Source organism: Leptonychotes weddellii, chromosome 1, assembly GCF_054177405.1.
Source record: "Leptonychotes weddellii isolate Sample4059 chromosome 1, ASM5417740v2, whole genome shotgun sequence".
NCBI classification, from domain to species: domain Eukaryota; kingdom Metazoa; phylum Chordata; class Mammalia; order Carnivora; family Phocidae; genus Leptonychotes; species Leptonychotes weddellii.
In genome coordinates, this window is record NC_138369.1 from 119,047,311 (window position 1) to 119,062,830 (window position 15,520).

At 43.6% G+C, this 15,520-nt stretch overlaps 1 long non-coding RNA gene across 1 annotated transcript in view; it reads left to right on the forward strand.

Annotated features, from left to right (window-relative positions):
• LOC115938069 (uncharacterized) overlaps window positions 1-15,520 on the forward strand; it is a 63,394-nt gene that overhangs the window by 12,620 nt on the left and 35,254 nt on the right. The window lies entirely within an intron of this gene.

Below are 15,520 nucleotides of genomic sequence, written 5' to 3' on the forward strand. Positions count from 1 at the left end.
GAATGGAAAATGTTTCCATGGACAAGGTTGAAATAGGGATGGCGTTCTAGCCACGTCTTTTCAGCAAATGCTTATTTTAAGTGTGTGTGTCTGGGATTTTGAGTGATTTTACTGGCTCAAGTGCAGAGTGCAGGGAGGTGAAGGCTGGGAGATAGGGCTGTAAGGGCCAATCAGGGAAGAACTTTGCACAGGATACTAGGGAGATTGAAATTTATTCTAAACATGATGGGAAGCTACTACTGGGAGTTTAAGCAAGGGAGTGTCCGGACCAGATCTCTATCTTTACAGTCTCTCTGGTGGCAATGTGGAGGATGGTTTGGAAGTAGGGACGACCAAAAGCTAGGAATCCAGCTTGGAGTCTTTTTATAGTGCAGAATAGGAACTGAGACTTGGTTTGTCTTGTTCATTGGTGTATCCCCAGCGCCTAGAACAGTGCCTGGCACCTACAGGCTCTCCATAAATATTGTAAAATGTAGGATGAGGTGGCAAGGATAGCAGATTCTACAGGGGTGAAAGGAAAATACAGCTGGCAGAAATATTGACTGATTGGAGGAAAGGGGAGATTCTTTGACCTAATAAAACGTAACTACTCCCATTACTTTTTATCTTTTTGCATACCCCCAGTTCTTTCCTCTCTCCTCACTTTCCCTACCACCCTCCTTTTTCCTCCCTCCCTCCCTTCTTCCCTCCCTCCCTCCCTCCCTCCCTTTCTCTCTCTCGCTCGCTCTCTCTCTTTTATTTCAGGGCTCAGCTTAAATGTCACTATTCCAAAGCCTTCCTTAATCTCCATGCATGGAAGTTATTTACTGCCATCTCTGAATCACCATAGCAATTTACATTTATTTAGCATCCACTTATATAGCCCTTATTATATCCTAGGCTCTGTTCTAACCACTTTTCAAATATTAGTTTGTTTAATTCTCACTGAGGTACTGTTATCATCATCCCCATTTTATAGATCTGTCTTTCCTATGGCATTTGCTATTTGCTAGCTATGTAATCTTGGGCAAGTTACCTAAATTCCCTGCCCCTCAGTTACCTTTTCAGTAAAATGGATATAATAGCAGTAACAACATTATGGGGATTATGAAGTAATGCATATAAAGTATTTAACGCAGTGCTCAGCACATATTGAGTGTTCAATAAATGTTAGCTGTTATTTTATTGTATATTTTTAATGTGCTGATACTCTGCTAAGTGTTTACATGTATTAACTCATCTAGTCCTAACAGCCCTGCTAGATAAGTGGTATTATTATCCCCATTTTATAAGTGAAGTAACACAGAAAGAGGTTAAGTAACTTCCTGACTTCACATCACATGACTGAGATTTGAACCCTCTAGTATGACTCAAAAGACCATGCTCTTAACCATGATATTAATAGATGTTAATTATTATTATTGGCCATACTCTGCTTTGTATTATAATTATTTTTGTGCTTATCTTATTACCCTCCAAAACCAAACATCCTAAAAGCTAAGGCTATGTCTTTAACTCTTGAAGAACCCCTCAGAGTCAGCACTCAGTATATAATTGTCACTGAATAAATGACGAAAGGCTTTTTTTTTTTTTGACAGGAAATAACATTTATTTTAAGTAAATATCTGACAGTCAGATTTTTCTAGATGTAATCATGAGCTCTTCACTTTAAAAACCTCTGAAAATGTATACCCATAAGTATCTGACTTAGAAAAACTGCAAGTGTGTGAATGAAGCAGAAGGATGTTTATTACGGTCTAGCTTGAGGCTGTTACTAGTTTTCATAGTGCCAAACATCCTGTGTACAATATAATTTCATCCTCACAAATCCCTATTAAGAAGGTATTTTTACCCTCATTTTACCAATGGGGAAATAGTCACAGAAATCACCTGCCTCAAACCAATCATCTGTTAAGAGCTGGACTGGAGACAAGAACCTAGAGCTCTCTCTTCTGAAGACTGTACTCATGACTGTCTTCACGTACTCATGCTGGACTGCCTGGTGATCTGTTTCTCCTGAAGGTAGAGAGAACCACTCCTACCTAGAAGGACGTGCTAGAGATAAAAGAGTTCATTTACGTATTCTCTCAATCCAAGCATTGTCAAGAAGATATGCAGGAGATAGATGCATGGGAATGAGCATACAAGAGATAACACTGAATGGAAAGAATTTTGAGGGACAAATTTGCAGTAATATGACTGGATTTTAGAAACTGAATGAATACTGTAATACTACACATCAAAAAAAAAGGAACTACTGATACAACATGGATGAGTCTGGCGGACATTATGTTGAGTGAAAGAAGAAAGATACAGAAGATTACATACAATAGGATTCCATTTAATTGGATGTTCAAGACAGGTTAAACTAATCTATGGTGATAGAAATTAAAACAGTGGCGGTCTGGAGTGGGGTTGACTGGAAAGGGGTATGCAGGAACTTTCTGGGAGTGCTGGAAATGTTCTGTGTCTTGATTTGGGTGTAGGTATTCGTCAAAACGTGTCAAACTGTACCCTTAATATCTATGCATCTCACAATATATAAATTATACCTCAAAATTATTTTTAAAAGATTTTTAAAATACTAAATGAATAGGCCTTTGGGTATAAGAGGCGGGGGGCGGCATAAAAGGTGAATGGCTTTGTTTTTACGATTTGCCAATCCCTGGATGCTACAGTGTTCTACCGGAAGGGACCTAGACCATCATTTTTACCGTTCTGATCCTGCCTACCTTATACAGGACCAGCAGACTTTGGAAACAACCCTTACTTAAGCTATTAGAAGGGAGGCAATGCATACCTCTTTGAGGAGCGAAGCAGCAAAACAAACACTTTGATGACTATTGCTTGAAACCTTCCTGAGGGAGGATCTTTCATAGCCCAGAGTAGTCTTTGAAAGCCCACAGTGCTTAGCCCCTTTTAGTCTGCAGAAAGGGTTAAGGGAGTTACACTGGAAAGGCAGAATTGCAGGATGAATTATCCTGGAAATGTCCAGCATTCTGTGGGTGTAGAAGAGGTGTGTCCCAGAACAAAGCCCTGAACTAGGTCAGAAGTCCTGAGCTCTGGTGTCCCTCCTCACCCACTCATTTGGTGACCTTGCCCAGGACACTCAACCTCTTTGGGCTACTGTTTCCTCATCTGTAGGCCTCCTTGCTTGGCCTGTCCCCACAGAATTATTTTGAGGTTAAGTAAGATTATAAATGTAAACATACTTTTAAAGTGCTCTACATTAAGAAATATAAAATGTTACAGACTTTTTTTTTTTTTTTTTTAAAGATAAGTGGTAGAAAAATCTCAGTAATGAGTGTGACTCGTCTCTCATGCAGACGTTTTGGAACGAGTTTACACATTCCTGGTTGAAAAAACCGTCTGGCCAAAAAAAGATTAAATAAAGAAATGTCAAGTCCTGACACTCCTTCTAAGGCCAGTGAACGCTTTGGTGGGGAGCCAGGGTTATCTTGTTGGATTCCTTCTAAACTTGGCACTAGAGTCCTCCAAACTCTTGAGTGCCTTCTTCACAGAGATGCTGAGTAACATGTCACCCCAGATTTGAGTGAGTCCCAGTCTGCACAGGTGCTTGTGCCTTTGCTATTTCTGCCGACAGTTTTGACAGCCATGCAAGCCGATCCGGCTCAAAGAAGGGATCAGAGGAAGAGCTTTGTCCCGTATTCCTGGGCCAGGGTGGGAGAAAAAGGAGCTCAATTCTGTTACAGCGGAATGGGCAGAGCGTGAAGCCGTGGGTCCTGGAGGAGCGGCTGGGATTGAGGCAGGATGGCTGGGCGGATGATTCGACCTGACTTGGGTAATGAAAATTGTTTGTTACTGTTTGAAGAGCAATTGTGCAAGCAACAGTGCTTCTGTGTTAGGCTGCCTGTGACCCACCAGTATCTGTAACCTAACACCCAACGCAGAGGAGGAGCAGAGCCTGGCCAGCGGGGGGAGGAGAGAGATGCAGGGGGTGGGTGGGGGGCGGGGGATGGCGTGCACAGGGCCCCCTTCTCCCTCCTCCACCGTCCCACCCCCTCTCTAAACCTCGAAGGAGAGTTGGCAAGAAGGCATTTGCCACCTGGACACAATGAGACCCAGTGCGAGGGGCAGGCGTGAGGCTGGCTGAGAGCCAGGGCCCTGGTCTGAATGGCCGTCGCCAAGGGACTGCCAACAGCCCATCTCTATCCCTGAGGGGCCAGGCCAGGACCCAGGCGGGGGCCCTCAACCCCCAGCCCCGAGGCCCAACTCACGCCATTCGCTGGCCGTGATCAGAATGCGCGGGACCCACGGGCTTTGAGCAGCTGAACAGAGCCGTTTCCCCTCGGCGGGCCGCCGGTTCGTTTGGATTAGAGGAGGCTCTCCGGAGTCCCTTTGTTGGCTGCTTGTTATTCCGCACGCACGGAGCCCTGTGCATTCATCTTTATTAGTTCTAATTGCTTCCCTATTCTAATGGGATCTTGATATTCCCATACAATTGAAAGGAAATGTATTCATTAAAATAATTCTTCTCCTAACTGCCGCTTCAAGCTGCTCCTCTAAGTGACATTGTCTCTCTAGCCGTAGCCTGCTGAGGCCTCTTATTAAGACTCTAGTCAAAAGCCAACTTTGGGCAGCAAACTTTCCTTGCAGGAGTTTCCAGACACTGAAGAGAGGGCGCTTTTTAATCGGCTCACACACTGAAGTTGGAGGCCAGCTGGTATAATTGGGGGTGCTGCTCTGGGGGGCTGGGGGGAGAAGGGCTCGCCTCCAGCTCTGCCTCCCATAACAATGACCCCTTTCTGCACACCAACCGGCTAATTTCGAGGGCTACCCACACCCCGCCGTCATCTGTGTGAAACTTCTTGTTTATGCCACAAGCAGTTACTAGGTGTGTTCTAAGTGCGAGGCGCTGAGTAAGGTGCTGTGAGAAGTGTGAAGACGGAGCCGTAGTCTCAAGGTGTTTATGGTCTCCATGGGTGGCTCCCAAGTCCCGGTCCCTAAAGTTAGGCAGGAGAGGAAAGGCTGGGACCGCTCTCTGTATTCAAAAAAGCTTAAGAGGATAGAGAACTTAGACAAGCCGGCTGCTATTCCATAAATGTGTTTGGTTTCATAACCAAAATCTTTCAAGCCGTGAGATCAGGGGGGTAATACAAGAAGCTTCTTTGGGACATTGGGAGCCATTGATCTATCTGGGGGGGGAAAGAAACCATTATACAAAAGAATGACTGCGTAAACGTATGTTCTTCCCACGAGTGATGCAAATAGCATGCTGGAGGAGTTGGGAGGAGGGGAAGGGAGCATGTGCTGGGTCCTACATTGTTGTCCGGATGGGATTTTATCCCTGTAACAGCCCTGCCAGAGAAGCGCGATTATTCCCCATTTTACAAATGAGATCGAAGAGGAATTAGGTGCTTCGTCTCGTGTCAAGAGCTGGAGGTTCCAAAGCACAGGCTGTTTTCAGGGCATCGCGTGATCTGCCCCGTTGTATCTGTCAGGAGCACACCGGGCAAGAGCCGTCAGAGTTCAATGTGGAAGGTGGTGTTCGCGTCCCCTTGAGGCCTTTGGGGGTGCTGTCAGCGCGCAGAGTGGGGTGCACGGGAAGCAAGCGTCTGAGGAGCACAGAGGCCGAGAAGAAGCTGGAATATCGGGAGATGACAGGAGTGCACGTGGCCCAGTGACTGGGGAGCGTGTGCCGGAGCAGTGGGAAGGAGGCAGAAAGGCGGGCGAGGGCCGAATTGTCAGGGGCCTTGCCGATCGGGAGTCTGGATTTTAGGCTACAGGTACTTCTCCAAGGAGGACCCCCTGAGCCTCCAGATAAACACAGTATCTCTTGGGGTGCCTGGGTGGCTCAGTCGGTTGGGCGTCTGCCTTCGGCTCAGGTCATAATCCCAGGGTCCTGGGATCGAGCCCCGCGTCGGGCTCCCTGCTCGACGGGGAGTCTGCTTCTCCCTCTCCCACTCCCCCTGCTTGTGTTCCCTCTCTCACTGTGTCTCTCTCTGTCAAATAAATAAATAATTAAAAAACAACAACAACAACAACAAAAACAACACAGTATCTCTTCCAGGAGCGCCAGTTCTCCTTGAGGTGAATAATTTTAAGCATCTTCATATTAAAGGAGATTCAGATACATCATGGAATAGAATGTGCCATTCTCATGAGTTTTTAAGAGGAAACAGAAGCCTTCAAAGAGCGCCTGGGTGTGCTGGCAGGGGCTTTGGGCTGCGCGGTCCCCTGGGGGCGCTGAAGGCATTGCTTTTGTCTGCTGTTGGTGTACTTCAGCGGGAAAGTTTGAGAACTACTGACTTGGGATAAAATGTTTTGGTTCCAGGAATAAAATCATTAGCTATATTTTCAGAAGGGTGGCAGGGGCTTGGAAGATAGATTGGACAGGGCAGGGACTGAGGGCAGGAGTCCAGTGAAGAGAATGTTGTGGTTAACTCTCAGGAGACATGAAGGGCCCAGGGGGCTGCCCGGGGCCTCAGAGCCCGCCTCTCTGCCGTGGCCTTTCTGGAGGGGGGCCATCCGAGAGAGCGCACCACCCCCAAAAGCCTCTCCTTCCTCTTGAGGGGCTCAGCGATTAGGAGGCGGTAGCAGAAGCAGCCAAAGGAGGGCCTGGGCCAGGAGCGGCCCCTCGCAGACGACCTTCGTGCGCTGGTCACGTCACCCACCACACTGCCCACCAACCACCTCCCAGCCCGGCAGGTTTGCAGCTTTAACTGCCCCTCTCCTTTTGGAGGGGTGACATTTTTCAGATAGTTTAGAATTTGTCTTTTTTTTTTTTAATTTTATTTATTCATTTGAGACAGAGGTAGAGATTGAGAGAGAGAGAGAGAGAGAATGAGCAGGGGGAGAGGCAGAGGGAGAAGGAGAAGCAGGCTCCCCACTGAGCAGGGAGCCCGATGCGGGGCTCCATCCCAGGACTCCTGGAGCATGACCTGAGCTGAAGGCCGATGCTCAACTGACTGAGCCACCCGGGCACCCCTCCCTGTTACCTTTAAAGCCTATTTTTACGTACTTAAGTTGTTTTAAGTTTTTCTTTATTACATACAATGTGATGAACTCACTTGTGGCTAAATCTTTCACAAGGCAATATTACAAATAGTATTTCCTTTTATTTTATATTATACAAATAACCATTTCATTGCAGAGAAATGGAAGTTAAGAAAAAAAAGTAAGCACCTGTCTTCCTACCATTCAGACATCATACCTATTTACCTTTCAGAGCCTATCCTTACAGATTTTATTCTATGCACATATTTATATCTGTACCCAAATACATGCACCCAGTAAAGTCTGTAAGTCTAGTATAAATATATTTTTATGAAAATAACACTGTTTGCCAACCTGCTCTTCCTTCTTACTATATAATGATTATTCTTGTCATTTGGCAGTGTTCAGTATTACTTTATTGCTTTCTAATAATACATTGTATAAGTATACAAACATTTCTTTGTCCTGTGGTTCCTCATTTGAATTTTTTCCACAGCACTCTTTTTTATTTTTTTGAGAGAATTCTTTAAATATTCAGGATGTTAAATTTTTGGTCATTTTGCACATTTTTCCTGGGTTATTTATTTTCCCTTGAGGCTTGTTTAAGGCAAGTGTTTTTCTCTTTATTTTGTGATTATAGAAATAAAACATGGTCATTGTACAAAAGTTAAAAAATATAGATAAAAAGAAAAATAATTAAAATTAAATAACCCTAAATCCTCCTAACTGGAGATAACCACTATTAATATTTTAGAATGTATCTTTCTAGGTTTTCCTTTTTCCCGATATATATAAGAAAATGGCCGTATAGATATGATTTTTTTAAAAAGACAAAATTCTTCTATATATATTTCTGTGATCTACTTTATGCACTAAATCCGTTTTGAAAATCCCTCATGTCAACACAAATGAATCTGAACCATCATAGATTAAATGAAGTTTATTTTTAAAATAGACAATACTTGAGCTGCCTGCCTTGTTCAGTCGCTAGAGCATGTGACTCTTGATCTCGGGCCCACGTTGGGCAGAGAGATTACTTAATGGAAAAATTTTTTTTAATAAAAAATAAGATAGACAATACCTTAGTTTAAAAATAGTTCAAAAATCAAAACAATATAAAAAAGTAGATATTGTGGGGTGCCTGGGTGGCTCAGTCGGTTGGGTGTCTGCCTTCAGCTTGGGTCAGGATCCCAGGGTCCTGGGATGGAGCCCCTCGTCAGGCTCCCTGCTAGGTGGAAAGTCTGCTTCTCCCTCTGCCTGCTGATGCCCCGGCTTGTGCTCTCTCTCTGTCAAATAAATAAATAAAATCTTAAAAAAAAAAGTAGACATTGAGAATTCTTGCTTCCATGCATGTCCTGCTTCACCTGGTTTTCTTTCTTTCTTTTTTTTAAACAGACAGGGTTTTATTACTTTCAGGTGTACAATATAGTGATTCAACAATTCCATATATTACCTGGTGCTCACCACTAACAAGTGCACTCCTTAATCCCCATCCTCTATTTCACCTGGTTTTCTGATTTCCCCTCCCACAGGTCACCGCTTTTAATAGTTATAATGTTCTTTTTTGAAAATACAAGCAAATGCAATTATGTATGCCCCATCCTTTCTTACACAGAAGTTAGCACACTATATACATTATTAGGCACCTAAAAAAAACCAAAACCAAAACCTAATAGTATACAGTGGAGACTTTTTCTTATCACTACATAGAGAGTTTCCTGGTATAACATGGTGTAGATGGACCATAATATCTAACCAATTTCATATAGTTGGGCATTGTGGTTATTTTCAAACTTTCAGTATTACAAACAATGCTATAATACATGCAAATTGTAATTTTTGTATGTGTGCTAATATATTTGCAGGAAAAATTCTGAAGGTGAAATTGATGAGTCAAGGGGTAAATATATAAATAGCATTAATAGAAAATGTCAAATTGGACTTCATAGGAGTATACCATTTTGTATTCCTACAGCATTGTATGAGGACGCGTGTTTCCCTATAACATCCTCCCGTCGGTGTATTTTGGATATGTACAAATCTGATAGGTGAAAAATGGGTATATCATTGCCACTACAATTTACACTTTCTTCTTATTAACGAAGTTGAACATTCTTTCATGTGCTTAAAAGCCATCTGGTTTTTTTGGTTTTTTTCCCTGAAAACAGGTATTTTTTCTATTTGGTTATTGGTTTCCTTGATTTACAGAAATAAATTATATATTATAGTGATTGACCCTTTGTGAAATGAGTTGTGATTTCTTTTCCTCCAGTTAGTCATATACTTTTTTTTTTTTTTAAATTATGGTGCTTTTATCATACAGGAATTTTAAGACTTTTATACAGCTGTACTTATCAGTCTTTTATTTCATGATTTCTAGATTTTTAATCAATTAAAAAGGTCTTTGCGGCGCCTGGGTGGCTCAGTCGTTAAGCGCCTGCCTGCGGCTCAAGTCATGATCCCAGGGTCCTGGGATCGAGCCCCGCATCGGGCTCCCTGCTCTGCAGGAAGCCTGCTTCTCCCTCTCCCACTCCCCCTGCTTGTGTTCCCTCTCTCGCTGTGTCTCTCTCTGTCAAATAAATGGATAAAATCTTAAAAAAAAAGAAATAAAAAAAATTTTTAAAAAGCCTTCACCATAAGATTATAAAGGAGTTCTATTATTCTAGTAATTTTTAAAAATAATTTTTAAAAATCTGAGTATAGGTGACACACAATGTTACATTATTTTCAGGTGTACAACATAGTGATTCAATCTTCTGGTAATTTTATGGTTTTATTTTGTGCATTTAAGTCTTGGATCCAGCTGATGCTTATCCTGGGGTACTGTGTAAAAAACTGGCCCAGTCTCTATCTTTTTTCCAGTTAGCGAAACACCATTTATTAAAAAGTCTGTCTTTGCCTCACTGATTTAATATTTAGCATATATCAAATTTTCATATATGTTTCTGTCCCATTGGCCTATTTGTGTATATAGCATCCTTTTTGGTAGCTGCATGGTATTGCTTCTTATGTATCTAAAATACTTTATTTGACAAATTCATTTTTATTAAACATCTAGGTTGCTTCCAATTTTTCAAATTCCATGGAGTGCCTCAGTGAATAAAATCCTTGCACAGATTTTATGTATGCCTTTGTGTTTAAGTGGATCAATTCTTTCCCTTGGATAAATTTTATACATGGAATTACTGGGTCAAAAAGTATGTGCCTTCTTAGGCTTTTTTCATACATCTTGCCAAAATGCCTTCTAGAAAGATTGTACCAATTTACACTCCCTCCAACAATGTATAAGTGCTGATTTCCCCTCACCCATGCCAACTCTCAGTATTATCATTCTTTTTAATCATTGCCAATCTGATCAGCAAAAGAGAAAAAAGTTCTCTCATTGTTGTTTTAATTTGCTTTCTTTGAATGCTAGTGAGGTTGAATATTTTTTCAATTTATGGTGGGTTTTGATGTACAGAAGTTTTTAATTTTTTATGTAGTCAAATCTATCAATCTTTTCCTCTATGGTTTCTGCTCTTGTTGACATATTTAGAAAGTTCTTCCCCATCTTAAGATTATAAAATATTCACTTATTATTTTCTTCTAGTACCTTTATGGTTTCATTTCCATCTTTATCCATCTGGTATTAATTTTGATGAATGGTGTGAGCTGGGAAATAACTTGTATTCTTTATTTATTTATTTCCCAAATGGATACCCTGTTCTTTCATCACTGTTAAAAAGCATATATTTGTGTGTGTGTGTGTGTGTGTGTGTGTATAACTATTCCTAAAATGAACAACTTGAACAGCTGGATACTGAGGGTAATCCAGCTCTAGGCTTTGGGTCATCATTAGAAATATCAGTTATCATACTAAACAGGCACATACTGCGCTTTCCAACATATGTGGGCTTTTGAGCCAAACTGACCAACATTTGACATTCAAATTCCAGCATTGCATCTCCATGCTTGGGCAACTTTGAGCAAGCTCATAATCCTGCTTGAGTCTCCATTTCTTCATCTGTAAAATGGGGTCATAATACTTATCTCCTAGGGCTGTGATGAGAATTCAATGAAGTAATGTGTGTAGCAACTGTCAACATATGCCAACATGTCACAGTCGACGCACATCACTTGTCTTTCCCAGCCTCCCCCCGCCCCCGCCATCCCATGATCCCCTGAGGCCCTTACTGTAAATAGGATATTCTGGAGAGGGAAGGGGTTGAGTGCTATGTTTGCTTTTTATAGGCTTTCTATCTTTACACTTGTGATCAGACTCTCATTTGTTATGTCTTGCTGCTTTTAGTGTTGTTTCATTAGCAGCCTTTCTCTCCCCTTCTAAATATGCTGCTTTTCATTTTCTACCAGCTAGGAAACCAGACAACTGGATTGTCAGAAGTGTATATAAATTAAGAGTAACTGGGATCCGAGTGAGGGCCTGAGGGCCTCTCCTGTTGTATAATGTAGTGGTTCCCAAGTCTGACAGCACATTCAAATCACCTGGAGAGCTTTTAAAGCATAGCCACGCCTGGGTCCTATCCCAGACCAATTAAATCAGCATCTCGGGTGGTGGGGCCCAGGCCTGGGTGTATTTAAAAGCTCTGCAGGTGATTCTCACTTGTAAGTGGGGTTGAGAACCCCTGGCTGAGTGCACTGGCTTTGTGAGATCTGTATTCACACCTAGTGGTCTCCCATTCTGGCTCTTTCCCAAAATGTGCCTCAAGTTGAGGGGGGGTGGGGTGGCGTTTGCTATGGAGCAGAAAAGGCCAGCTTGTGGAGATGTTAGGGATGTTCTGGAGGCTGCTGCTTGCTGAAGAGAGCAGCTCCAATTCTCACGACTCCGTCGCCCGGAAAGTCACGTTCCTCTGGACGTTCGGAAATGATGTTGGCAATTTCTCTTCAAAAAAACAGAGCCGTCCCAGTCTCCTCCCTGATGCCTCCCGCCTCTAGGGGCTTCCTGGGACCACCATGGTTTTGACTCCTGAGGAGAGTAGGAGGCGATGAGAAATGAATCTTGAGAAGATACCTTGAGGTTTATTTCTATTTTGTTTATTTGCTTACCTGTTCCCTTTTTCTCTTGGGCCCTTCTCTGTCCCCCAAAACACATGTAGGTGACACATGTCAAGCCTGATTGATTCCCAGCTTCAGTGGATCCATTGTATCCATGGCTGGAGCCACCCTCTCCCAAAGGCAGGCTCACCCCCACCAACTGTTGGTGGACCTACTCTGTTACCTGGTGAAACAGATACAAGTGTGCTCGATACGGCCCATGGGATGCCTTAACATCGAGTCTCTTTGCTATGAGATCAGCCTTCATCTCCTCTCATGCTCCAGTTTTGAAAACCTTACTGTGGGCTTAGGCCATGGGCTTGAGTCTCCTTCTAGGTCTCTCCCTGGTTCCACCAGACCCAGTGGGAAGGAGTCACTGCCTTTCCTAATGAATTAAAATCAACTCCGAGCTTAGCAGTGAAGGAGAATCTCTGTGGAGAGAGGTGCCTGGAATTTTCCCTTGGGGTTTCTCACTCCTCACTGACAACTAGTTGTGTCCCCACCTCTAATATGCACATACACAGGGCAGCCATAGACCAGGCTGGATCCTTCAGACCAGCCTTTATTGCAAGTTGGCGATAACAAAAGAGAAATAAACAGAGAGTAACATGACTTCATATAATCTCACTGACAAGATAGGACTTGATCATGAGAGCGCAGGGCCTGCCTCCTCCTCTTGAGGGGGCTGCCTCCGCGTGGTGAGGACCACCATAGCAGCCCTGGCCTCGGGGCAGAAGCCTGGACAGCTGCCCCTTTGACAGCTGCCCGTTTGAATGTTCACATGGATCCACCAAAAGAATGAAGCCAAGAAGCAGATGAGAGTTCCCCTTCTGCCTGGTGCCACCATCTGAATTTAGTTTCCTGTCTGGGGAGCTGCCTCTTCCTGGGAGGGTTGACATGATTGCATCTTTTTTGTGAGAAATGGGACCTTGGATTCAAGTAAGGCCTTCTGGACCATCAAGACTATGCAGGAAGGAATGGAGTGGACACACGGCCTCTCACCTAACTGCCTTGACTGCTACAAGTGTGGCTTTTTTTCTTCCCTAAGGTACGTTCAGTCGAGAAGCATAATGTCCCAACACTGTGAAATACTCTGTAGTGTTGATTCACCATGGAGCCATAGGTGAGCAAACCAGTGGTTATTTATAGAGTGCTGATGATACACTTTCCGAAGAGGTCCAATAGTTGTCTAGAGGGAGGAAAATACAAGTGTCTGGCAGTTTGCTGAGACTTTTCCTCTACCTGGAAGTCCGGGTGACATAGATCTGCCTATTTGGGTGCTGATTTCTTCTTTACACCCAAGAGAGACCTTGTCCCCCATGCACTGGGGAATGGCCTTAGCCTACAACCCCAACCAAACAAACAGGACACAACAAAAGACTGGGGCCAGAGTGCGATGTGCTCACCCACTTACCTAATGCTGTCTGTCTGGTTTGTGTTCCTGGAGGTTGTATGGCTATCATTCTTTGTTCCTTATCAGTCCGATAACCCTATAAACTCTGGCCCAGTGATCGTCCATGGAGTCAGCGCTGCCCCCTAGAGGCATTTTAGAAATGCATGCTGTATTTCTGTTGGATTTGTTGACAGTGTACTACTCGGGGAGGGCAGAGGGAATCAAACTTCTTGCCTTAGGTGGGCCCGTTTTGTACAGTGAAGATTTGTCCTGCACTTCAAATGACCCTTGAATGCTCCACCAGACATTCATGTAGGTAGAAAATCTCCTTACATTGGTCTGAGCCTAGAATGTAATTCCATTTTGCATGTAAACACAAATTACTTTTTGCAGTTTTAATATACACTGACTTTTTCAAAATGCGAACGTCATATAAATCAGAGAATACTGTGTTTTAGGTTTACCGGGAGTTGTTCGCCCTTTCAGGAAAGCACAATACCAACAGCAAAATGCTCATGGTATTTGAGTTGCCAAAAGAGCACACCTCTGTTCATCTGCGTTCATACAGATCTGTATGAATGTATAGTACTTACTTAGTCTTGTTTCAGAACATCAAATCTAAAGGAGTACCCATAATGTTCCAGTCAATATTTTTTACTTCTCTTAAATTCAAACGTATTCATGATAAGTGGGTATAATCGTCTTCTATCTTCTAGTGTAGTTACACTCAAACATTTACAGATTAAAATGTATTATTTTAGTCTAAATTATTTCCCTTTAGTTCTGTATCCTATAGTTATAGTAGTATATTGATTCTTTTAAAAATTATGTGTGTAGGTGGGTTCTATTATCTCTAACTTTCATTTCAGAACAGTAAAGGTGGCCTCGTTTGCTGTAAAATATTCGCGGTAAGCAGGGAGTATCGGGTGTGCTGGGATTGGGCCTCGCCACTCTAGGCAGCCTCCTGGAGGGTGTTTTGTTTTATCTAATTTTCACAATAGCTCTGTGAATAGCTCTGTTCCTACAATGGCCACCATTTTGCACAGGAGGAAACGGAGTCACAGAGACATGAGGTAAGTTGCTGCAGGTCACCTATCTGGAAAAGTGGGGGAGCCAGGCCAGAGAGCCTAGAACCCTCTCACGATACCAGGTCACTCTTCTGCCTTCCACCCACTAGATCGGCCCCATCTCCCTTGATCTGTCCAGGTGCCCAGGGCCTTTCTACCTGGAAGCCCATTCTCTGGCCTTGCCAGGCCTCTTACAGGGCTCAGCAGGGACTCAGACTGGAAGAAAAAAATGACTTTTCTCCTTTGGGTAGAAGCTCAGCAGAGTAAATCCAAGGGAAGTGTCTGGCACCGAGCAGACCACTAATAAACTCTGTGGAGTGAATGAAGGACTGAGTGATTCGGTTGTGTTCTAGGGCGGGTGGAGCTGGGTCCTTCAGAACAGCCACTGGGCTTTTAATAATTTATTTCAGTAAATTGATGTGAGCTTTCCAGGGGTTGACACTAGGATCAGAGGGTTCCCAGCTCAAGGATGGACACTTTCATTGTCTCCCCGGGGGCTGTGGGAGGCTGGCCACTCTTTTTTTTTCCCCCCGAGGAAGCACAGCTGTTGAAATAGGAACCAGCACATGTTTCTCAATCCTTCCCCATACTCACTGACATGGGTTCCAGGCCCTGGAGGTGGGTGTTTTGTAAATAACAGCCTTTCTTTGGGCCCTTTGGTCTGCAATCTGACTCTGGCCCCGAGATACCAGCTCCTAGATTAGGCAACCTGAAAAGGGATGCTGCTCTGTGTTTCTTATGCATCTTTGGCAGGGTCTCACTCGGAGCTGCTGGTTCTTTCCTTCATTCAGCAAATATTTTCTGAGCTCTTGCTTTGTGCCAGATACTGGGGTGTAGGAATGAGCCACAACACATGGTCCCCACCCTCCAGAAACTCAGATTTAGGACAGAGGACTGACTTTCGCAGCAAAGTGCAGAAAGAGTGGTGACAAAGGAATATATGGAGGCTCTGGGAACCCAGGTCCGACCCAGACTGGGGAGAAAAGGGAAGCCTACCTGGGGGGGGTGGGGGGGGGTGTCGACTGTGCTTAGTCCCAAGGGAAGGTTATGATTTAGCAAAGACAAAACATATTAGGATCCCAACAGGGAAGGA